The 23,958-nt window shown below is 40.8% G+C and overlaps 1 long non-coding RNA gene across 1 annotated transcript in view; it reads left to right on the plus strand.

Annotated features, from left to right (window-relative positions):
* The window catches only part of LOC130707665 (uncharacterized), a 513,593-nt gene extending 499,604 nt beyond the window's left edge, over nt 1–13,989 (plus strand). The window contains exon 5 of the long non-coding RNA XR_009007670.1: nt 13,927–13,989. This is a non-coding gene — a long non-coding RNA (uncharacterized LOC130707665). The remainder of the gene's footprint in view (nt 1–13,926) is intronic.
* Nucleotides 13,990–23,958: the final 9,969 nt, after the last annotated feature.

A 23,958-nucleotide genomic window follows, 5' to 3' on the forward strand; every position in this document is an offset into this window, starting at 1 on the left:
TGAATGAGTCCTAAATGTGAATTCAGATATGTCCATTTATTTGTATACATCCGTACACCGTTATCTGTTCTTGGGATAGCAATGCGTTTGTCATGTGGTACATTGTCACTGGCAATGGGTGCTTAGTATCTGTTTCTGGGAATGCTGGTCAGGGGAGAGAAAAATATATAGTTCAGGTTTCATGTCTGTCTGTGTCTCTCTCCCTCCCTCTCCCCTTCCCGCGCTCTCTCCCTCTCTCCCTCTCTCATTCTCTCTCTTATTAAAGTGAGTCCCTAAAAGCTTGCCTCACTTGGTTCAGTTTTCAATACATAGGTCATTCAAATGCTCATTCTATGTGTGAATTCAGCATGGAATGTGTAGTAACAAGAAAGAGAAATATACAGACTCTCCGTGCTTAGCATGGCAATGTGTTGTGTGGCTTGGGCAGGTATGTCTGGGAGTATCATATGGCGGTTACTCAACCCAGACACAGAAGAGCTTTGTATGGCATCCCTCACCGTCTAGCCCCCAGTAACAGACATTCAACTGAGCTGGCTCACATCAACTGCGAGAAGTTTCAATGTAGTTCCTGAAATATTTTTTCAACTGCAAAATATTCATTTTTTTCCAAAAAACCATTCAATTACTCCTTTATCCTAGTGTCCAGTCCCACATCATTTTTTGCCTCATGGGGTGCGAGTTTACACCCTCAATTTAACAATTCAACTGCCTTAGTTCTCACAGCACACGTGAATGTCTGGAGGGCTTGCCTTTAAATATATTCTCATGTGACAATTAGCTACCGTTAATTGTTTATAAATGCCTCAACGACCCTATGAAGGAGGTAATATTATTATGCCCCATTTCATAAATGTCAAAAACAAGGCTTAGGATGTTGAAGAAATTTGTCTAAGTTCATACAGTTAATATATGGGGATTTTGAATTTAAACTCAGGGCTACTTCCAGATACCCAAGTTCTTTACCACCACAGTATACTAGCATGATAGCATAGACCAGTGTTGGCTTTTTTCAGTGAAATGCAAAACCAAGAAAGTTCATTCCAAAAGTGCTCTTAAGACTCTTATTTTTCTAAGAAAGTCATCAGGAAAGCTATAGCAAATAGCAGTGGGATGGATTCATGAGCCAAGGACAGTAGTTGTATCACTTCACGACAGAGATAAGCAGAAAATTCTTGGAATAGTTTGTAGACCTCCAGCAGGAATAGCACATCTCCCCTGTCTGCTTCATATCACAGGGGATGGGGAGCAGCACTGCCTCCTAGATCGTGCACCCCAGAAGATTTTCAATAATAAGGATTTTCCATGATGGAGTCAATTTCGAACAATTTCGGATGTTTAACCAAACCTCGCAATTGTCAAGCTTTGTTGAAGAGTTCTGTCAAGTTAAACTGGTCTGAGTGATGGACAAGGTCATCAGAGCCAGTGAGATCAGTCACTTGGAAAATGACAGTGGCTGGGAGACAGCAAATGAGTAAAAGGCCATGACACATGTGACTCTTTGGATCACTGACCAGTCCTTGTGGGTTTTCTCTTCAAAGAACACAGCCCCAGCCACAAGGAAAAGTACCCAAACACAATAGCCACAGCAGAATGTAACTTGCCCTCAAACTTGGCTTCTTAACTACCACGGTACGGGAACCAGATCCCATCTACCTCACTTCACCCCCAAAAAAGGTATTTTTGTCCCACAGTTTTGCAACTTGTGAGGTTCTTTCCTTTGCCTAAAGATGTGAGAGTGGTCAATTCAGAGGCTGTGTGGTTAAAACCCCTGGCACTTCCTGTTTTGCACAAATGTGGCTATGGATTTCTCTGAAAAATCAACTGGAACTATTTCACCACGTGCTTTATCATGACAACTTGGGGGAATGGCAAAAAACAGCCATCAGGTGGTCCTAAATCTTTATCCTAGTTATTTGTGTCTGTAAGTCAGCTGTTTTAACTCACATTGAATAAACAATTTAACCATGAGAAATACTTGGGACCACCTAGCCACTGTCCCTCTCTTCCTGATAGTATATGTAATCATATGCATCCATTGTATATAAATGATGATGATTTGGATGAAGACATGCAGATTGCTGCAATGGAGCAAGGGAGCCATCCCCACCCCCCTACCTGGCGCTGTCACGCTCCTCCAGGAGCCCTGACCACAGTTGTGTGGTCAGGATTTTACTCTAATATTGGAGTATCAGGTGTGTTAGAGAGGAAGGCAGTGTGATTCCAGGCTGATGGTGCTGATAATACTTTGGGACCAGTGTGATCCTATAAAATGCTTGGAGAGTATCTTGTGTGACTACCTTAGTTGTGACAGACCTTAGTTGTTGAACATTTTGTCATCATCCCCAGTGAAATATTTAATAATAAATAGTAAGGTATTTTCACCAGTGTTTAAGTTTGGGGAAGGAACCAGGCTCTACAGAGAAAGAACCTTGAAAAGATGTTTCTGTGAGTCAGCCATCTTTGCTGGTTGCTCTGGGTAAGGATGGCTATTAGCAAGACGTTCAAGAAGCAAGAACAGAGCCATCCTGGGATTTGTTTCCTGCCTCTGAGAGGAAGAAGGTGGTCAGTAAGCCTTCCAAGAAATAAAACAATCAGCTGGGAGAGGATCCTTGTGCTTGAAGGACTCTGCCAGCATCCCCTAAGACTAATAAAATACCTGCCTAAGAGCCCGACACATGCTGCTGGTCCCTCAGCAAACAGAAGTTCCCTTTATTTCTTGTATATTGACAGAAATAATGGAAGAGTTTCACATGGTGACATGTATTATACATGAAGTGCTTAGTAAGCTTTCACTGATCAACATACATCATGTGAGCACTCAGAGAGAAATAAATCCTAGATAAATATTGGAGGACCAAGGAAGTAAAAGCAACCATCTAAAATGTCATCCCTATCTCCACTCACTCTCATACCATCATGTGTATTTGAATAGCATCTGTCACAATCTTAAATTATCTGTTCAGTTATATCCCAGAACCTAGAACAATGCCTGCCTAGCATATAGTATGTGTTCAGTTAATGTGTGTTGAATAAATACATACATATGTATAGTATTTAATGAATGTATATTAAATCAACCAATGAAAGTATACTGTTAAAGGTCCTAAGATTCAATAGGTAAGTTCATATTCTTGGGCCTCTTTAAGGCCCAAGCTAAGCCATGCTCTGACTATGTAATCTTGAGTAGGTCACTTGATGTCTCTTTGATTCATTTCTTCATCTATAACTAGCAATAATACCATTCTCACCAGGTTGTTATAAAAATTAAACCATTAAATACACATGAAAATAATGTGTAAACCGTAGACACCATGCAGATATGAAGACTTTTAGAGTGATAAAAAATAGGCACAGTGACATAATAGGATTATTGTGTATTTAAGAACCAAGTTTAGCACGGCTGATAGCCTGGAAGGAGACCCTCATTCTGAGTTCTACTATTCCAAGTGGTCCTTTCAGTGTACTTCTTCCTGCTCTCAAAATGAGTATGTGTTCTTCCCCCACCTACATTAGTGATGTGCACAAGTAACAGTCTTAATGTTTCTCTACCTCTTACTCATCCTTAAGACCCACTTCAGGTGTTGCTGCCTCCCAGAAGCCTTTGCTGATGATCCCCTGTGTGAACATCCTACGTACACAGCACACCCTAAGTTAGAGTTTTTCATCGGTAATCAGATGCATGTGTCTTTGCTTAGTCATCTGGGACTGAACCATAAACTCCTTGAGAATTATGTCTTTCTTCTGATTATGACCTGTACCTAGAACAGTGTCTGATACAAGAAATTCAGGAACTATGGAATGAATTAATATAAGTGAACGAGACTTAGAAAGGCTGATGTTTCTGTTGGTTGACATTGCAGAAAATCTCCTTACTCAAGCCAGTTAATAGTTAATCTTACAAAGACATTCTAATACCTGACTCACAGAACTTTAGGAATGTGTGTCCTTGAAGGGGTTAGAAAAATATCAAGCTAGGCATGACTGTTTATCTCTTAAACGATATTTCCCTCCCTTAATTTTCCTTGTATGTCTCCTGTAGCAATAAACAAGGTCTTTCTTCTTACCATGGCATGAGTACAGCATGAACCACAAACTCCACACATTCCTCTTACTGAGGCAGCTGTACATGTTTTCCAAATGAAAAAAAAATATATTAGATGCAAGATGTAGAAGTCATCAGCAATTTTTTTTTAAGGTCCCAAAGATCCCTAGAGAAATTAACATTTGCAAAATCACTTTGAACTCTGGCATTCAACAGCTTTTTGGAAGTTCCATACAATGAAAAGTTCCAGTCCCATAAAAGCAGAAATACCTTTCTGGGCTTATTTCATGTCAGAATGCAATAAGGTTCATAAATGTCTCTGTGAAGTTTGAGTGTAATAAAGTTCAGTCATAAAACATTGAATATGCGACAGGCTTCTAGACCAGTTGAAGCACTGACTGTGCTTAACAGGGCTCCCTTCACAGCATACTTCATCAGCAACAAGAAGAAACAGAAAACAGAGCCAGAAAAAAATCTATAAATACCTGCAAGACAACCATCAAAGGCTTTTTTACTCTTTTACAGATCAGGCTGAGGCAAGCTGACATTCACCATCACTCCACCCAGAGTACTTTCGTAGAAAGCGCTGCACTTCTGTCCCCAAAGAGCATGTAAAATCCACTTCTTATTTGGATCTGTCATTCAGCAAGTGGTAGATACTCTCCAAGAGCTTCAGCAGTAGCCTTTCCTACAAAATAAGTTTTTTTCTTTGGGAACCAAAGAAGCAGGTTCCTTCCACCTGTCCCAAGTTGTCTGTGTACCCCCTCTTGAACCCAGACCCAGTCCACCACCAAGCCTCTAGACCACAGCTGGAGCAATTATTGAGACATTAACAAAGCTCAGTGGGTAATTCCAGTTCGCAATTTGGGCCTGCAGGCTCAAGGATGTCTCTTTCCTAGAAATGACCACATCGGTCACCGTAAGGGATTCCCTCTCTTTTCATGCTTCTACCAGACTGACAGAACTGCATCTACAGAATTTAAAGGAAAACTCCAGAATCACACCCAAATTGCACATTCTCACTTCATTTAGATTTCTGCTGAAATGTCTTCACCACATACAGCCCTATCCTGACCACCCTGATTAAAACAGCCCCCCAATTTGTCTATATCTCCTTACCCGATTTTATCTTTTTATAACTCATATCACCCCTTCTCATATTTACTCGTTAGCTGTTTCTGTCTCCCCTCAGTAGAATGTAAGCCTCCTGAGGGAAGGGACTTTGTCTGTTTCACCCACACATTGTTGTGTTCTCAGGGGTTAGAATTATTTCTAACACCTGGTTGATGCTTAAGAAATACCTGTTGACTTTAGTGTGAATGAATAGATGGTTGGATGAAAAAGATAGGACGTTGTGGACAAATGGTACAAAGGAAGGCTCAGGAAACCCATATTGCAGTCAGCCCATTTTGAAACACAGCATGCCTCTCTGTTGTCATCCCTGTTGGTCTCTCTGCCTGTGATGTCCCTACTCCCTGAAAAGGGACTCGTCCTTAAACACCCACTGCCAATTTCACCTGCTCTCTGGAGCAGCCTCAGCCCTCGCAAGGTAGAATCAGTCGTCTTCTGCTCTGTGTTTCAAATGCATTTTAAACTTACCTTCACAAAGTCCTTTGAACTAGGTTTCCTCCCTCCCCATTTGCCTCCTATAGAAGACAGTGTGTTTCCTAAAGACATGGCCTGGTAGTCACACACAGATGTTGATTGTCTAAGGTGCCTAGGATATATCCGTAAGCAAAGTAGCCAAAGATCTGTAACTTCATTAGAATTATTCTAATAAATGTGTTTTAAGTATTTGTTTTGAAAAATGAATTTTCTTCAGCAATATCTGTCGGTCTTCTCATCCATGAGCCTCACTCAGTATTTCACTCACTGCATCACATCTCTCAAGAAGGGCAGTTGCTTATTGAGTGGACAGTGAGAAAGGCATGTCTTCCTTTTCAGGGGCTTCTGCTATTAAGTGCCATTGCCGAGGTTAGACTGAGAAATCCAGATTTTAGTTGACAATCGAAAAATAAATAAATAAATGGAAGTGGGGAAATCAAAGAATTCCTTAGGAATAGAGTGAGGTCAGCAGCGTAAAATCTCCCACAACCTCAGGGCCACAAAAGATTGTTGAGGTAGAGGGCATTGATCTGCTGCTCATTCCAGCACCATCCCTCCACCTACAGAAACTAGCATCGTGGCTGGTCCCACAACAGCCCTGAGAACTGCTACACCCTGGAAACTGCCCTGAGAATTTGCTACACCATGTGGGCATGAGACTTGGAAAAATCACTCCCAAGTAATGGCAACTAGTAGTTAAATTCATGTCATCACTTAGTTTGATGTGGAACTTTTTTCATAAAGCAGAAAACATTGAAGGAAGAGGGGTATTTTTGGTCTGCAGTATTTGCAAGTCAGTGGCATTCAACATTGTCCAAGATGTTAGGAAATCGAATCTCTCTTGCATGGCCTCTATTCGTAATGGCTTGCTCTCTTCATCACTGACACCTCCTTCCCCTGTCAGTAAATTGTCAATACTCATTAAATCTCAAATCAGAACAGGTCGTGTGTCAAGCAGAAGTGGACTCTCAAAACAAAAAGTGAAGAAGTTTGAAATCAGAACTGTCCCATAAAATACAGGAATATGGACACCCTACCAATAAAAGAATGATCCAGTCTTATAACAGGCTTCTGCTGGGGAATATGGGCAACAAAATTAATCCTCTATCTACACATCCACTGAAAAAGGCAATGCACTAGTCTCTAAATATTCAAACAGACATAAACTAAATAAAATAACAAAATTTTAGAACTAGAAGGGATATTAACTCAGCCATCCTTCCAACTACAGCTTTCATCTTCCTTGTGAGTGAGTACCCAGCTTCTCCTTAAATATCTTCAGAGGAGATTACTCTTTGCTCATTTATCTTCAGACATCCTCAGACACCCCCTGAGGATGTTTCATAGCTAGTGTTCAGAATCTGCAATGACATATACTGATGAAAAAAAGCAGGAACGAAGGAAAGAAGGACATTTTAAAAGTCTGATTTCCAAATGTTTCTTCAGAAGAGAAGCCGGCAGTGAAACTGAATGGCCAACATCACTGACAAGGTAGAGGCTGTACAGGAAGCCGGATCAGGATGGCCATGCACAGCGCTCCCTGCTGTGTCTCATAATCACAAGAAGAACTCACAAGGGGTTAATTCAATCTGTGTAATGTTCTCAGAGGAGGAAAGAAATCACTTTCCCCCTATTTTTCAAGCTATTTACCTTCATGTCCCCTGGAATCTTTTAAATAGCATCACTTGAAAATCCAGTCTTTAAGCTGCCCTTGGCTCCAAGAATCGTTAAAGAATTTATAAGCTGTTTTCTCTCCTATCCCAGGAGCTACTGCCAGGGGAAGCAAAATCCAGACGTTTGCAACTCAACACCAGTGAGTGCCTGGCTAATGTGATCAATGAGGAGGCAGCAGTCACAGTCGCCTCGACAGACAGGCGTGGATATTCTGCTCTAACTAATGCTAGCTCAGGGCACTCACCCAGCCCTTTTCCATCATGGTGGGGCTCTGGGCTTTGAGACTTCAGGCCCAGGTACCAATCCAGACAAAGCCAACTTCTCATGTCTGCCAGGGCCTCTCTGGAAAGCTCAGGAGTACAGATTGTCTTGGGAGTCTTCTGATATTTCCTGCTGGTGACGTCCAAGCGATGATGGCAATGGCATGCAATGTCCACCCGAGGCCCTCAGGGTAGTATATAACCCTGTTGATGCAGTTCAAACAAATGTCCCAATTTAATCATCTACTGCTAGTGGTGGCATTTGGGATCTCATAAATCATGAAAAAACGCTTTTTCTGCATGAGCTCCTCAGAGAGTTTCCAACAACAGAGCTTCAGCCAGGTCGATGCAAAGCCAAAGAATTCTCTTTAGTCACCTGCTTGTGATGGCAAACCTGAGGAATCCTGAGTCTCGGGCAACATTCAGTGGCACAGTTACCACAGCAGTGCAGGCAGTCATTTGTTCTTGAGGGTCATCCTATTCCTCACCTTCCTGACCCTCAGGGAGGGAAGGATTTCTCAGTGAGGGCAGGAAGGGGACAGGCGACAATGGTCTATCTTCTAGGTTCTTTTATTCCTTTTATATTTTTAATTTTTCTTTTCTTCACCTAAAGTTTGTCTAAGAATCCCTGTGAAAAGTGAGGGTTTCTTGGAAACTTGAAAATCAAAATAAAATAGTAATCTCTACTCCTCTCCCTGACAAAAAAATAAAAGCATGTGCATTAAATTGTGTATGCACACACATACACACAACTGATTGGCCTGAATCAGCTCTGTTTTTCACCAGTCTTTTGCCTGCTTTATAGTCTTCATGAGGAGGCAAAAGATTTGATTCCTTAGCTGTAAGAACAACAATCCAGCCACAAGATTGTTAATCCAATTTATTTTATTTACTTGGCAGGAAGAAGTGGTTAGGATGGCTTAGTTATTTCACTGACACACAGCCAAGAGCTTGCACGGGGCTGGGCATGTTTCAAAGAAAAGTATATAAAGATTCCTCAAGGAACCTTTGTACAAGAAAGTTGTAACACTGTAGTTGTGATAAGATGAATGGCCCACACCATAAAGACCATCAAGTCCCCAAACCTTGGTCATCTACTGTTATGGGCTATTCTCTACTTGCTTCATGTATATTCACCTTATCAAAGAAACTGTACAGGTACACTGAAAGCTGAAATAGTCTTTTGCTGCTTTTCTGTCTCTAGCAGCAAAATATGACAGTGAAGTATCTCAGTGACATCTTCCATAAGCCATACTGGGAACTTTGTAAAGGAAAATCCCATCTATGAAAGGCACATGTTTCTCTGAGATGAATTAAATGCATTCCTAGCTAGAAGACTGGGTTGACATGTAGAATCAGAATCAAGAGCTAAAAGAGAAATAAATGGGAGTAGGTGCAAATGATGTGGAGCTTAAATAGTGAGCTTATTGGCACTGTTTCTACAATTATCCTAAAAAGCATCTTCATCCTCTGCCATGTGTCATCAAAACTCATTTCCTTTTCCTCCTGGACAGTAAATACAGTAAACTGTATTTTCCAGCCTCCCTTGTAGTTACATGTGACCATGTGATGGAATTTTAACCAGTGGAATGTTGGCAGAGGTGATGTGCACCACTTACAGACACAGCTGATAAAATGCTCCCAACTGCAATCCTCTAGTTCTTTCCCCAATTATCAGAGGAATGGAGAAGACTCTGTGGATGTAGAAGAGGTTGAAATCCAGAGACAGAAGAAGCCTGGGTTCTTGAATTACAACTGGAATATTCTCTACTAAATACCCAAAAGTTTCATGAGTGAGAAATAATCTCCTATTGTTTTGAGTCTGTTGTTTTAATATTGGGGTTGTCTGATATGTCAGTTAGCCTACCCTAACTAATGCATCCTATGAAAGCAGATTTCTCTTCTGTGGCCAATGACTTGAGTGTACATCCTGGGTGCAGTTTGGTGTGTATTATTTTCTATCCTCCAATGATTCATCTGGCTCTTATCCAATTATTTTCATTTAGTACTTTACAGAAAACCCTCTTCCTTTCTTCTAGGCATTTCTACAGCTTTCTTGAAACTAAGTATGGTTATGAATAACATTTAAAAAATATCTATGTTCTGTAAGCCTCATCTTAAAACTATTAGTAGGGAGGAAGTGGTTGGGAGTGGAGGTCGGAGAAGGGGGTTGGAAGCATAAAATCCATATAGAAGAGCCATTCCTGAGAGAAAGTCAAAAAAATCTCCTGATCTTTAGCATAGAAGTCAATGATGAACTACTCTTCTTACTGAAAGAAACTATGGACCAGAATCCAAGATTCAGCTCAATACTAATGAAAAATGATTTGGCCTGCCGTCCTATTTTGGACAAAGGAAGGAACAGACATGTATCTTCTACTTTGAGAACAATTGGAATTGCACATATTATTCCAAGAGGCAAACCATCCATTTTATGAAAAAGAGAAAGATGAAAACAGGGAACATTTGGGCTTGTGAAGACAATGGTTGTTACCCAGAGCCCACCATTTACTCAGTTTTTCTACGACAGAGCATGCATATCACTTGTTGGGGATAGAAGATGGGAGGAAACAAAAAAGATTCAATAAGACACAGGGCTTTTATAACTACTAAGCAGTGCCAGTAAAATTTACTCTTGATCCAGTTTACTATAAACTTCATGTCCTTAACACCATAATAAATGATGAGGTTAACAGAATGTCTATAAACATAAAATCCTCCTCAGAAAACATTTTTTTTCAGTGACAGAGAACTCAGATTCTTGGACAGAATTCTCACTGGGAGCCAACTCAGCCTGATATGTTGGCATCTCTCAAACATCAGGAGTCAACAAAGTGGTTTGCCTTAAGGACTTGGCCAGAGCTGCAGCTAAAGTTCATCAGGCTTTGGGGGAGATTTTTTGTCTAAGAAAACCAAATTCTGAGTGCTCCCATTGTGAACCTGGGATGACAACATGCAAAGTAATACAAGGAAATATCTTTTATTTCCTTTTCATTCCCATGGGAAAAAAAGTGACCTGTCCCATTATTTTGCTATTTCTTTTTAAGTGTTTGCAAACTTATTCCATTGTCAATGGGGGAGGAAAGATAACATGAATTAGACTCTCATTTGGTGAGATGGCTGTTCTCTCCATGCACATCTTCTTCATTTGGTTATCACACAGAGACTGTTTTCTATGGTTTATATCTAAGTCCAGCTCTGGGAAAGTTTGATGTGAACTTATCTCCAGGTATCTCCATCTCTCTTTATGGTTCTTAGTAAATGTTTCAATTTGATAATAGATGATTTGGGACACCAATGATTGAGAGAGAATCCAAGCAGTCCAAAGTACTGAGGGGTCTCTCCTAAAGAATTAGATACACAGCCATTTCCCTCCAGATGCTTTATCAGCAGTCACGCTGAACTTGAGCAGCATCTTTTCTGAGACACACTACTTATTAAAAAACCCTGAGGATTGCATTGCACGGGGCTGATAAGAATCAGATGATGACTTAAGAAAAATGTTCATGCCATGAACTGTTAAATGATAAACTGAAACATTTAAAATTTTTGAGTTTATTTGAACAAAAATTGATTCGAATCTGGCGGCAGCCAACTGGAAGTAGTTAAGAGTGCTCCACCAGCAAAAGTTGGGGAGAGACTTTTGTAGAGAAAAGGTAAAGCAAAGTAAGAAAATTATTGATTGGCTGTTGCTTAAAGACTAGTTGGCTGTTTGTGATTGGCTGTCCTTAGTGTTTTGATTTCTTAACCTTGAGGCATTTATAGGCTTAGATTTTAGTTCGCGTATGTAGGTTGCCACACCATTAGAGCCACATCAGTCTGATGGCCTCCTTGTGTAATTAATTTAACAATATACACAGAAAAGAATGAGGAGTTTAATGGTGGATTGTCCCTGGGAGGAAGGGTTATCAATAGCTCTTATTTCCCTCATTTTGCTAATCTATATTTTATTTTTAAGCAATGAAAATATATTATTTGGACAATAATATTGGTATCATAAGGAGAGAAACATTTACTCTTTTGCACTTTATTTTGTACTTTTCTAAGAGGAAACTTGGAATATGACTGCTTGTGAACTGATACCTGCATTCTCCTAGCTCAGGAAGAGGCAGTGTGCTTAAGAAGGGTGAGAAATAGCTGGCTTTAATAAATGTAGTCAAGACCAGTATACCCTTGGTGGGCTCAGGCTGCAGGTCAGATTCTTTGTCTGTGTTAGCACCAGGGCGTGGCTTGGAATTCTGTTTTTGTCTGCAGCTTTAAGGAAAACCTGTATGCTTTCTCTAAATGCATGCAGACACATCCAGTCATCCAAACTAAAATCACATCCAGAATGGAAGGCATCCAGGAAAAGGTCATTTTGGGTCCTATAGGTTCTGAAGTCACGCACACACACACACACACACACACACAAACATTTTTGAAGGAAAGTGAAATGGATGTTAAACACCAGTAAAACTTTGGAAAGATTTCCACTACAGTCAGGCAAAAGATAGAGGTGCCACTTTCACCACTTTTAGTGCCATTGTACCAGAAGACAAGCCAAAATAATGATAACAATAATAATAAAAGATATATATGATTTAGAAAGGAACAGAAAAGACTGGCCCCATTTTCAGATGCCGTGATAGTGAGCATAGAAAATCCAACTACAAACAAGTACAAGTAATAAGAGAATGCAGCAGAATTGCTAGATATATATCAACACATAAAAATCAACAGTTTTTTAAACTAGTATTTTTAAGTAGACTTATTGTGGTGATCATTTCACAATATATACAAATACTGAATCATTATGTTGGATACGTGAAACTAATGTAACGTCATATGTCAATTATGTTCAATAAAAAAGTCAGCAGTATTGCTATTCATTACCAACAATTAGAAAATGGTATCAAGATAATATACCCGATAGTGACAAATACTCTAAGGAACCTAGAAGTGCAAGTAATAAAAGATGTGTAAGATTGTTGGAGAAAATTAGAAAAAGACAAAAATAAAAATTAAAAACCTGATTAAATGGGAATAGTAATCATGCCTGTTGGGCCAAGGTAGATATCATAATTTAAATTATAAAATACAGAATTAAATTGTGTATAATACTATGCTTCAAAATGTGTTGGATGCAGCTAAAGCAGCACTTAAAGAGAAATTTATAGTCTTAAGTACATGTATTGGGGGAAAAAGAAATAAAACTTAATGTGGTGGTAAGCACGCACTTAAGAAAAAGTAGAAAAGGAAATTATAGCAGAAGTTAATGCAATATAAATAAACATATAAAAGAGAGGATCAACAATTCCAAAGTTGGTTTGTTTTATGGTTTTGAACTTTAACTTGAAAATAGCCTCTACTAAGATTGAACAAGGAAAAAGAAAGCACTAATAATTAATATTAGGAATGGATAATTGGATATAACAAAAAATACTACAGATATTTAAAAGATAGTAAGAGTATTATAAGTAATTTTATGACAACATATCTGAAAACTGACTTGAAATAGACAAATTTCTAGAAAGAATATATCTCACCAAAGCTGATTCAAGAAAGATAGTCTATTAAAAAAATAAATCAGCAGTTACAATTTTTTGACCAAAAATATCATCAAATGGTTTTACCAGCAAGTTCTGTCAACTGTTCAATAAACAAGTAATTTCAACCTTAAATTCTTCCAGAGAATAGAAAAGGGGGGAGGGGCCGTTCCTCATTTTATGAAGCTAAAAAACGTTGATGCCAGCATTTGACAAGCCAATCCTTCTCATGAACAGAGATGGAAAATTCTTAAACAAAATATTAGCCAACCAAATCCAAATATAAAAAGGACTGTGTGCCATGATCAAGTTGGGTTTATCCTAGGAATATATCCTCTGTGGTAACCTGCAGGAAAGCAAAATATATGGATACAGATGCAGGGAGGTAGGGTATTTGGTGTTGGGAGTCTGTGGAAGTTCTCTTCTGAGTGCTTCAACTTTTTTCTGGTGAATTAGGGCAAAATGTTGTTGGGTAAACATGCAGTTAGAGGAGAATCTCTTGGAGATTTGAGAAGGGAAGAAGGTATGAAATAGTCTTCTAGGAGAATGGGAGAGTAAATGGGATATACTGTAATTGCACTGAAGCCCATCTGAGGTTCATGGTCATGAATTTAAAGATTATTTACTAGAGGCCCCAGCTTGTGCAGTTTTTAAAAAAGAGGTCTAAGGATAAAGAGGGAAGAAACAAAACTCTCATTACTTACAGATAATATGATTATTCCTATAGAAAACCCAAAATAGATTACAACATCAATATGTAAAAGTCAATGGCGGGACTTCCGTGGTGGCACAGTGGTTAAGAATCCTCTTGCCAATGCAGGGGACACAGTTTCGAGCCCTGGTCCGGGAAGATCCCACGTGCCGCGGAGCAACTAAGTCTGTGCACCACAACTACTGATCCTGCGCTCTAGAGCCCGAGAGCCACAACTACTCAGCCTGCATTGCCACAGCTACTGAAGCCCGTGCACCTAGAGCCATGCTCTGCAGCAAGAGAAGCCACTGCAAGAAGAAGCCTGCGCACCACAACGAAGGGTAGCCCCCGCTCGCCACAACTGGAGAAAGCCCGTGCACAGCAATGAAGACCCAACGCAGCCAAAATAAATAAATAAATAAATAAATAAGTAAATAGAATGCCAGCTAAAACTAAATAAAATAAATAAATAAATAAATAGAATGGCAGTTAAAAAAAGAAAACTTACACACAAATGTTCGTAGCAGCATTATTCATAATAGCCCAAAACTGGAAAAAACCCAAATGTTTAAAAAAAAAAAAAAAAAAAGGTCAATTGCATTTCTGTACACTAACAGCAAAAAGATGGAAAATGTTATATAAGGATCCCATTGAACAAAACAAAAACAATGTATATATATATAAAACCTTGCAATAAATCTGACAAAAGTATAGATTTTTATGGAAAAATATAAAACTTTATTGAATGATATTAGAGAAGACCTAAGTAAAAGGAGTGACATAACATATCCATGAATAGGAAGAATCATTATCGTAAAGAAGTCAGTTCACCTCTAAGTTGGTGTATAAATTCAGTGTAATGCTAAATAAATCCCTATAAAGAGATGTTGTTGGTGAAAAGGCAAAGGATAGACCCTATCAGAAGTGAAGATTTATTTTCATGGTATAATAGTTAAAAGGATGTGGTTCTAGCCCAGGGATAGACAAATAGATTAACAGAATAAAAGAGAACGTTCAAAACCAAACACAGACATATATGGATTTTTAATTTATAGCAGATCACTGGAGAAAGGAAGACACAGTTCAAAAAATAGTGCTGAGACAGCTAGCTATCCAGATGAAAAGAAAATTTAATTTCCCACATTATACCATACATAAAAACATCCACATAAGGACTTAAATGTAAAAAGAAAGTTTTTAAATGTATTTTGGAAAATCTAAAAGATCATTTTTATGACACTGAGATACAGAATATTTTTCTAAATAAGATGGATAATGCATTGAAAGGGAAATATTTGAATTCACTAAAATTATACAGAAATTTTGCACATTTCTATATGATAATGTGTCTGGGTTCCAGTGTTCAATATAGTTGAATCAAGAGACTAAGGAAAAATTGAAATAGGCCATAATTCTAGCTTATGTTAGAAACTATTCTACAGTAGGGTCATGGATACAATAGAAATGTTTCTCTCCCTCCTTTTGGTAAGATCGAACAGCTTGTGTTCCAAAAGGCAATGTATTAGAGACAAAGGAGAGTTAGAGAAAGAAATATAGATGTACCTTGGTAGCAGTTGAGAAGACATAGAGATGTCCTTGAGAATCCAAATTAAGGAAGCAAGACCTAGACCATGAGCACAGCCGCTGAGAACTGAAAGAGATGACTTTCAAGGAACAACCAAAGAGAAATGGACAGATGATAGGCTGAATATGAATAGATGGAAAATAAATTCAGCAGGGATTGGTCAACCCTTTACTCAAGTCTTCCTCTGCATTTCCTAACTTCTCACAGCTGACAGCCCCAGTACACACCAAAGGAACATCAATTCATGGCAGTTTCTGCAGTAATTCTAGCAAGGGCAGAAAAGAGTTAACCTCAACTCCGCCATCCCTCAAGGCTTAGACTTCAACCACTTACTCAGCCATAACCAATGTTTTTTTTTTTTTTTCACATCTTTATTGGAGTATAGTTGCTTTACAATGTTGTGTTAGTTTCTGCTGTACAACAAAGTGAATCAGCTATATGAATACATATATCGCCTCCCTCCCACCCTCCCTATCCCACCCCTCTAGGTGGTCACAAAGCACTGAGCTGATCTCCCTGTGCTATGCAGCAGCTTCCCACTAGCCATCCATTTTACATTTACCAATGGGTTTTTATTTGGCTTCTTAAAGTCCCCTCCACTGCTCAGACCCAGGACCCAACCAGCCCCACCTCTAAATCAGAGACAACCTTTCCCTCTACCACCACCTCGCCCCACCACTCTGTAGTTCTGACCAGCTTCTAGTATTGGTAGCTAAGCCCTCCTGGGGCCCACTGCCCCACCTACCACATGCCTAGAGCTAAAGCCTGTCTCCTTCTTTTGCTGCCATCATATACCACATGGACCCTCTTAACTATTCCAAATGCCTCATTACTCATGGAGGAACTTTCTGTCAAAGGGAGGACTTGCTTTGAGGAGGAATACATTTAAGCCAAAAGGAGAGTCTGCATCTCTGAGACTGTAGTCCAAGGCAACAGTGATAGAACTCATAGATCCCAAAACTCAGTCTGCCCTACCCTAGTCCCAGAGCATCCCACTGCTTTCAAGAGAACTGATTCTTCAGATATGAGATATTTGCCTGGGATAAAGACTTCTGATTCACGCATCCGGGGATGCAGATGCAGTACACAACAGCTGACTCAACTGGTTATCTTCAGAGTTGGAATATCTCACCTTGTGTGTCTGCAAGCCAGCTGCCAGCTCATCAGGACCAGTTATGAGAGGGTAAAACATATTTTCCAAAAACGTTTCTAAGTGTTCACATGGATAGCTGCCCTTGCTTGTTCTTCTGAGTACTCAGGACATGAGGAGCCATAAAAACCATCTGGGACCACCTCAATGATTGGCTCTCCAGCGAAACTGATGGTATGAAAAGGTAAAAGAAAATTATGGAGACCGGCTGAGCCTTCATGGAAGTATCACCTTGGATCTGTACCAAGAGTTAGACGTTTGTCGAAGTATATAAATTACTCTCCAGCCTCCAAGACAAAGGCATTGTCTTCAGAGCCTGTGATGGCCCTAACCAATTGAGTGAAATAAGCAGAGTCTGATTGTTTACTATGAGCTGGCCCCTCCTCCACTGTTCTTTTTATCATGGGGTCCAGTGTCCCCATGTTGATCCTACAAGCCAAGTTCCTTATTGCATCATCCCACATTGGTCTGCCTTCTCTAGGCAGCACTTCAAGTTCTGGACCTCTTATTTCCTCCTCTCAAAACTTACAAGTCTTGGGTTTCCCTTGCTTTGTTTGTTAATTTCAGCATGATTTTTTTGGTCACCTACTATCATCCAGGCACCATACTAGAGTCCAAAGTACAATAAATTAGATATGCTCCTTGTTCTCAGGAACTAAAATAGTTCAATTTCCCAAGGAACATGTGAACATCTAAACCTATACTAATGCATTAATTCATATTTCAGGTTTTATTTATTCCACAAATATTTTACTTATTTCTATATTCTACCCCTGGGTGGTTCAGCTTGGAAAAACTGAACTCTAGCGCTTGGTGGCCGGGGAGCAGGGGAGGGGTTCAGAGACATAGCAAGTAGTGATGTCTAGAAATTCAAATAGAGATTTTAAGAGAAAGTCAGGTCTGGATATGAGCATGAATGTGGCTACCCTGGCAGAGAAAAAAGCTGAGAACTGCACCCTGGACACATCCAACATTTAAAGTGTATGAAGAAAAAGTGAATTCAAAGATGATGACTGAGAAAAAGTGCCAGTCACAGAAGAAGAATCACATGAGTGCAGTTTTGAGAGAGCATCAGCACCCCCAGTTTATAACACGTGGCCATTTTAACAATGCCTTCCAACCATTTTGGGCACACGGACCTTTACTTCCCTTAAATTATACCCCATAGGTGAACAACCACCTGATCTAGAAGTGAGTTGGGCCTGCCTACTGTCATTCCTAATGGGGATGTTACCAGAGGTTGAAGATTCAGGAATGGGCCAAATGGACTCCCCAGGGAACTGTGCCGCAGGAACGAGGGCAGGGTGGGCCCTGTGCCGGGAGTTTGGATTTCAACTGTTGGCTGCAAATGTGTGCCACTTCCCGATGGAATGCTACAGTTCTCTGACCTACCCTCAGCTCAGCACAGGTCACAGTTCACTGCAGTTTCCTAGTGTGTTTCTGTGGATGTTTGGGATCAAGAAGCATAGAGTCACAGAATAGCTGGGCAGGATTTAAAGAGAATTGCCAGAATTCAAGGTTCTCATTTTATGCAGCAGGAGGCTGAGTTCAGAGATTATGAATTTGACCAGGGTTACATGGCAGTTTAGCAGAGTGGTTAAGCAAACAAGCTTCAGACTCACAGTGCCTGGGAACTTAAGCTGTGTGCCTTGGGCAGGTCCCTTAAAGTCACTATGTCTCAGTTAACTCTTCTTTAAAGTGGAATGAGAATAATATCTGTATCACAGTTTATTCCTAATATAAATAGTCTAATGAATGTAAAGCCCTTAGCGTAACAAGTAGCATAAGGAGGTACAGCTGACTCTCAAAGCCAAGTCTTCTGACTCATGGGTTAGAGCTCCTTCCCTGAGCCCCACTCCCTTCCTTATAGACAGGTTAGAAATGAATGTACAGAAGCATTGCACATGTATAAACTCATCACTAGAGCACCTGAGTTATGCATTCATTTTTTTTTTAAACAAATATCAGTTGGGCATCTGTACTGGGTGCTGGAGTGTCCATACTGAACAAAACCCACTAAGGAGAGAGAAGAATGTGCCCTACAGTAGCCAAGGGTAAGGTGGATTTGCATAAAGAGTAGAAAGAGTCAATAGAGGCAAGGAGATGAGGTGGGAGAGTCTTGCCATAATCTAGGCATGAGGCATTGAGGTCCTGGATGACCAATGGGTAGCAACTTTCAGCAACTTTCAGACCTCTCACCTGGATGTCCCTGGTGAGAATGGGGATTAAGGGAAAGACAAAGTAATTGACGTGAGTGAGAGCATGAGACTCACCCTGACACATTATTATAGTTACTATACTATTGTTACTGTACTACTATGCTATAGTTATTATAGCTATTATAGTAATGTGTCTATGAAGTCTTAGATTTATGTGTTTCTGACAAGCAGTTTGCTTCCAGAATTCCAAAGTGAAGCCAGCTGGTACTCCATACTCAAGGAAACGTCACTTACTGCTTGATGCCCAGAACAGGACAGGCGATTCACATTAAGCTCTTGTCCAGGGTCTTACACATTACTGGGGGAGGCCCACAGTTACTACTGTCAGAGCTTCAGCAATGGGAACAGTTTAGCCAGACTGTCTAAGGCCATCTGCCTTTCTCTCCTGCCAAATTCATTGAGGACGCGGTGGATCTGGTTTAGACAGTAACATAGTGAGGAGAGCAGGGCTGAGCAAATGGACAAATGTTTCTTTTCTGCAGGAATGTGTATTTGGCTCTGGGGGCTGTGGCTGTCCATTAAAATCCACGCTTGGTCTCAGACAACACCTTGAGTTCCTCGGCCTCCGTGGGCCTAGCTCCACATGCCAGGACTCCAGGCTAAATCACCGTGCTGCTAACGGCACCAGGCAGAAATGTCCACTGGCCCATTAAGCCTTGACACCTAAACACTGCCCACCACAGTCACCCTGTCCCTTTTGTGGCCCTGCCTTTCCCCCCAGGCCTGCCCTTCTCTCCAAGAAAGGGAGAATGGTTAGCAACTTTCAGAAACTAAAACAAACACCAACGTTTGCCAACATTAAGCTCTGCTGCACAGCTAAATGGACCATAAACTTTCAGGACCTGGAACAAAACTTCAATTCAACCCCCTCCTACAGGTGCTGTGGGCACAAAGACTGCACAGTATATTCTGCCCTGGAAAACAGTCTCAAATTATTTTTGTAAAAAAAGGTTGCCTGGAAGAAAGTTTCATCTTGTGCTTAGAAAAATAAGCCCGGAGCAATGCAGCCTCTTTCTCTCTAATCTCAGTTCCCTGAGACAGTCTCACCCCACCTGGAAGCCCTCTGGAGATGCTAAAGAAGTGGGACATCTTCTCCTGGGTTTCCAAGGTTTCCTCTAGGGAGAGGCACATGTATACCATTCCTGCCTGCAACCTACCACGTTCTGCAAGGCACACAGTCAGGATCAAGTGACATTAGTGGAAAGCACGGGCCTAAGAGCCAGAGGTCTGGGCTCTCGTTCAGGTCCACCGTCACTTCCTTGGTGACCTTGGCATGTCACTTCATTCCTTGGGTTTCACTTTCCTCATCCAAAACGCTCAGGATTTGGACTTAGGTCCCTTCTGGCCCTAAAACTCTGAACAGAAGTGGCATCGATAGAGTAAGCAGATACATTTTTCGCTTAAACCAGAAGAGATGTATGAATACAAGGGTAGCTACTAATAATTATGCCTGGCAGCAGCCAAGACTGTGCTGGGGAACCAGGACCCCTAGCTATTGCAGTCCTCAGTGCCCCACACTGGGGACTGCCCAGAGAGCACAAGGGGCCCTTTCTCCTACTAAATCTTTTGCACCCAAGGGTTCAGTAAAAGAGGAACCAGGAAAGTTCTGTGTCCAGTACTTTTCCTCCATTCTCTAACTGCTTCTCACCCATTCCCTTCCCTCTCTTCACTCACCCCATCCTGGGCTCACCATGTTCTAAGTTAACTTGGCAGCAAGGCAGAGTGATTGGGGGCCAGCTTCTGGTCTCAGACTGCATGGATCCAAATTACAGTTTCATAATTTGCCATGTGATCTTGGGCAAGTTACTTAAACTCTCTAAAGTATAGGCTTTCAAGTGTTTCTAAACTGCAATTTACAGTAAGAAATATATTTATTATAGTGCAGTAACATACACGTTCATATAAATTGAAATAAAAGTTTAATAAAACAATACTTATTTTTGATCTGTTCTAAGTACTTAGCACTTGTTTGGTTGATTCTATTCTCTCTCTCTATATATATATTTTTTTATATAAATTTATTTATTTCATTTTTGGCTGCGTTGGGTCTTGGTTGCTGTGCGTGGGCTTTCTCTAGTTGCGGTGAGCGGGGGCTACTCTTCGTTGCAGTGCGCGGGCTTCTCATTGTGGTGGCTTCTCTTGTTGCGGAGCACAGGCTCTAGGTGCGCGGACTTCAATAGTTGTGGCTCGCAGGCCCTAGAGCGCAGGCTCAGTAGTTGTGGCGCACGGGCTTAGTTGCTCCGTGGCATGTGGGATCTTCCTGGACCATGGCTCGAATCCATGTCCCCTGCATTGGCAGACAGATTCTTAACCACTGTACCACCAGGGAAGTCCCTCTATATATATTTTTATAAATGCTAGGCATGGCCGGCTCAGTCAATTTCATGGTCTACTAATGGATTGAGACCCACCTTTTGAAAAGCTCTAAGCTTTCATTTCTTCATCTGTAAAATGAGGATAACAATAATATTATCTTTCTCATGGAGTTGTTATGAAGATTGATGAAAATGTTCATATATTGTAAAATTGTTTGGCTTGGAATGTAATAAGTGCTCCGTGAATATTAGATATTATTATGATTGAGGGCAGGGCATTGACAGGAAATAAATCTTGTCATACCTCAAGTACAAGAGGGATAGTCCCAGCAATCATGCCCCTCATGAACCTGAATCAAATGGATTTCCCCATGGGGCATGCATAACATCAAACAAGTCTGAATTTAAGCTTCTGTCATGGTGGCAGTTATGTGAAGACATGATGCTTGACATGTGGTGGCAGCCATTTTGCAACCATGAGGTGACACACCTGAGGAAGGAAGAACAAAATGATGGAAAGGGCCTGGGTTTTAATGATATTATTGAGTTGCTGAACCAATGCTGGATCTTCTACCTCATTCTTTCTCCTTTTTAAATCAATAAAATCCTCTAATATTTAAACTTCATTTTTACGCATACTGGCTAATAAGCTCCAAGCGATATCCTTTCCCTCACCAGCAGGAAATGTCCCCACATATAAATTGCCCTTCAGCTTGAGAATGAGCATTCCCTAAAACCTCACTGAAGTCCAGGACTCTGAAACCACAAAGATACTGCAAGTAGAAAATTCCCCTTTGGTTCCTAGAGCTTGTCTGTTTCTATCATGCCTGCAAGGCTCATGAGAATACATGGAACACCTCAGGCCTCTCATTTAGCCATGGCCAAAGGTACCACTGTGCTCCTTCGGGGGAAAGATGAGGGACTCCAGAACCTGACCTCTTCTCAGTGGAGATGCCACTGACTCTCTTGGTTGCTGACAGCTAACTGAACCTAGTCTACGATGAGGAGAAGCCTGTTTCAAGATGCAAGGCTAGGCTCACCCTGGCCACTCAGTGGATAGGAGAGAAAACAACTTATAAATTCTCCAATATTACTTGGCCCAGAAGACAATTAGCTTGCTGGCTGGCTAACTTTGCAACTACTTTTAGTTAAGAGTTCCAAGAGACTAAAAGGTGAATACCTGCAAGATGTCCTAACACCGAGGACAGAGGAGAAAGTTATTTCCACTCTCCTGTGCCCTTGGTGGCTCTTTTCCTGTTCCAGGGCAAGTTTGCACATGACGATGAGTGGTATCTGACAGCTGATCCTGGCACAGAATGTGAGCAGATGACAGTTTAGGGCTTGAACCTTCCATCTGAATCATTAGTGATTCCTGCCACTGATTCCAGCCAAGGGAGTCCAAATCTGTCTTTTCTTTCCCTTATCCTGTAAACTTTCCCTTATTTTAGTCTAAAATACTATGCCAGCTCAGTAATTCTGACAGCCACACACTGAATTTTGAACCTCTTAGGTTTCCAAATAATTAAGATAGAGAATGAGTTCAGTGAAATATGGTCAGATTAAAATAACCAATTCAGTATTATTGCAGGAAAAGAATTCAACCCGAGTCTAAGATAAGTGCTTAGCCCAGGGCCTTCAGCAGACATATGCTACGTATTAAGTTGTTTTTTAAAGGTACTCTTAAAGGGGCATTTGATAAATAAAGGGGAGATGGAAACAAATATTTATCAAGCACCTATTATCTATCAGGCACTACATACACATTCTTTCATGTATATCGTACAAAATACATATATCCTAGCTGTTGTCATTTCCATTTTTGAAAAAATGAAAACTAAAAATAACTTGCCTAAGATCATAAAGCAAGTAAATATCAGAATTAGGATTTAATGCTTGGCCTTCCTCATGCAGGAGTTCATGCTCCTTCAGCCACACTACTCTGTCCTCCCAGGAAGAGTAAGTGGTGGAAGAGAAAGTAAAGGGGTGGAAAAAAGAGAAAGGGGAAGAAAAAAAAAAAAGGAAAAGAAATGGATAGAAATAAGAAATGAGAAAGGGAAGGGGTGCAAAGGAAGAGAAGGAAGAATGGGTGATGACTACCTTGGCTTTTTAGCAGAATTTGAAGATTCAGAACTTGAAATGTAAAGTCCCTCTGGATTCCCTGGGGGAACCAAGACAATTGTAGGACTGTTCTTCCCAGTGTCCCGAGTGCAAATGCCTCTGGGGAATTTTCCAGCTACTGGCAGCAAGAACTGGGAACCCAGACTATATTCTTACTCAGTCATGACCAAAAAAAAGCTCCACAGAGTTTCTGATGGTACTAAAGGGGTGATCCCTTAATTTACAGTTACCAAAATGGAAGCATTTTCAGACCTGCCAATACTGGATCTCACTTCTCTGGCCCAGGCCTTCCATTGAGTCTTTTAGCTGCAATGAGTTGGTGTTTAGGATTTAAAAAAAGGGATCAAACATATGTTTACTTTATGTGTTGATTATTAAGCTACTTCAGCTCTAAACTCCAAAGTCACCCTTCATTCTTGGCCTTGTGACAACTGGGACTGGGCCTCTACAAACTACATTTCTGCTTTTCCAGCTGGATTGCCATTAGGGTCTGTCAATAGGGGGCACTAGAGATATACTGGAAGGCAGGAAGGGATTGCAGGGGTTTGCTCCTTCCTATTTTCTTGCTGGTCCTGTCAGCATTACCCCAGCAGCAGCTAGTACCAGTTTTTCTCTTCACTCCCAGAACCAGCTTCAGCTCATTCCAGTGATAGCATCTGCCAGTTGCACCCCTTCCCCAGCTGTCCATTCCCTGCTCTGAGGGTCCCTCCTCTGAGTTCCCAAGAAGCCTGCTCCAGCCAGCCAGGCAGCACCCCTCCTGATTTGGGTTCCATC

Source organism: Balaenoptera acutorostrata, chromosome 3 (genome assembly GCF_949987535.1).
Source record: "Balaenoptera acutorostrata chromosome 3, mBalAcu1.1, whole genome shotgun sequence".
Classification (NCBI taxonomy): domain Eukaryota; kingdom Metazoa; phylum Chordata; class Mammalia; order Artiodactyla; family Balaenopteridae; genus Balaenoptera; species Balaenoptera acutorostrata.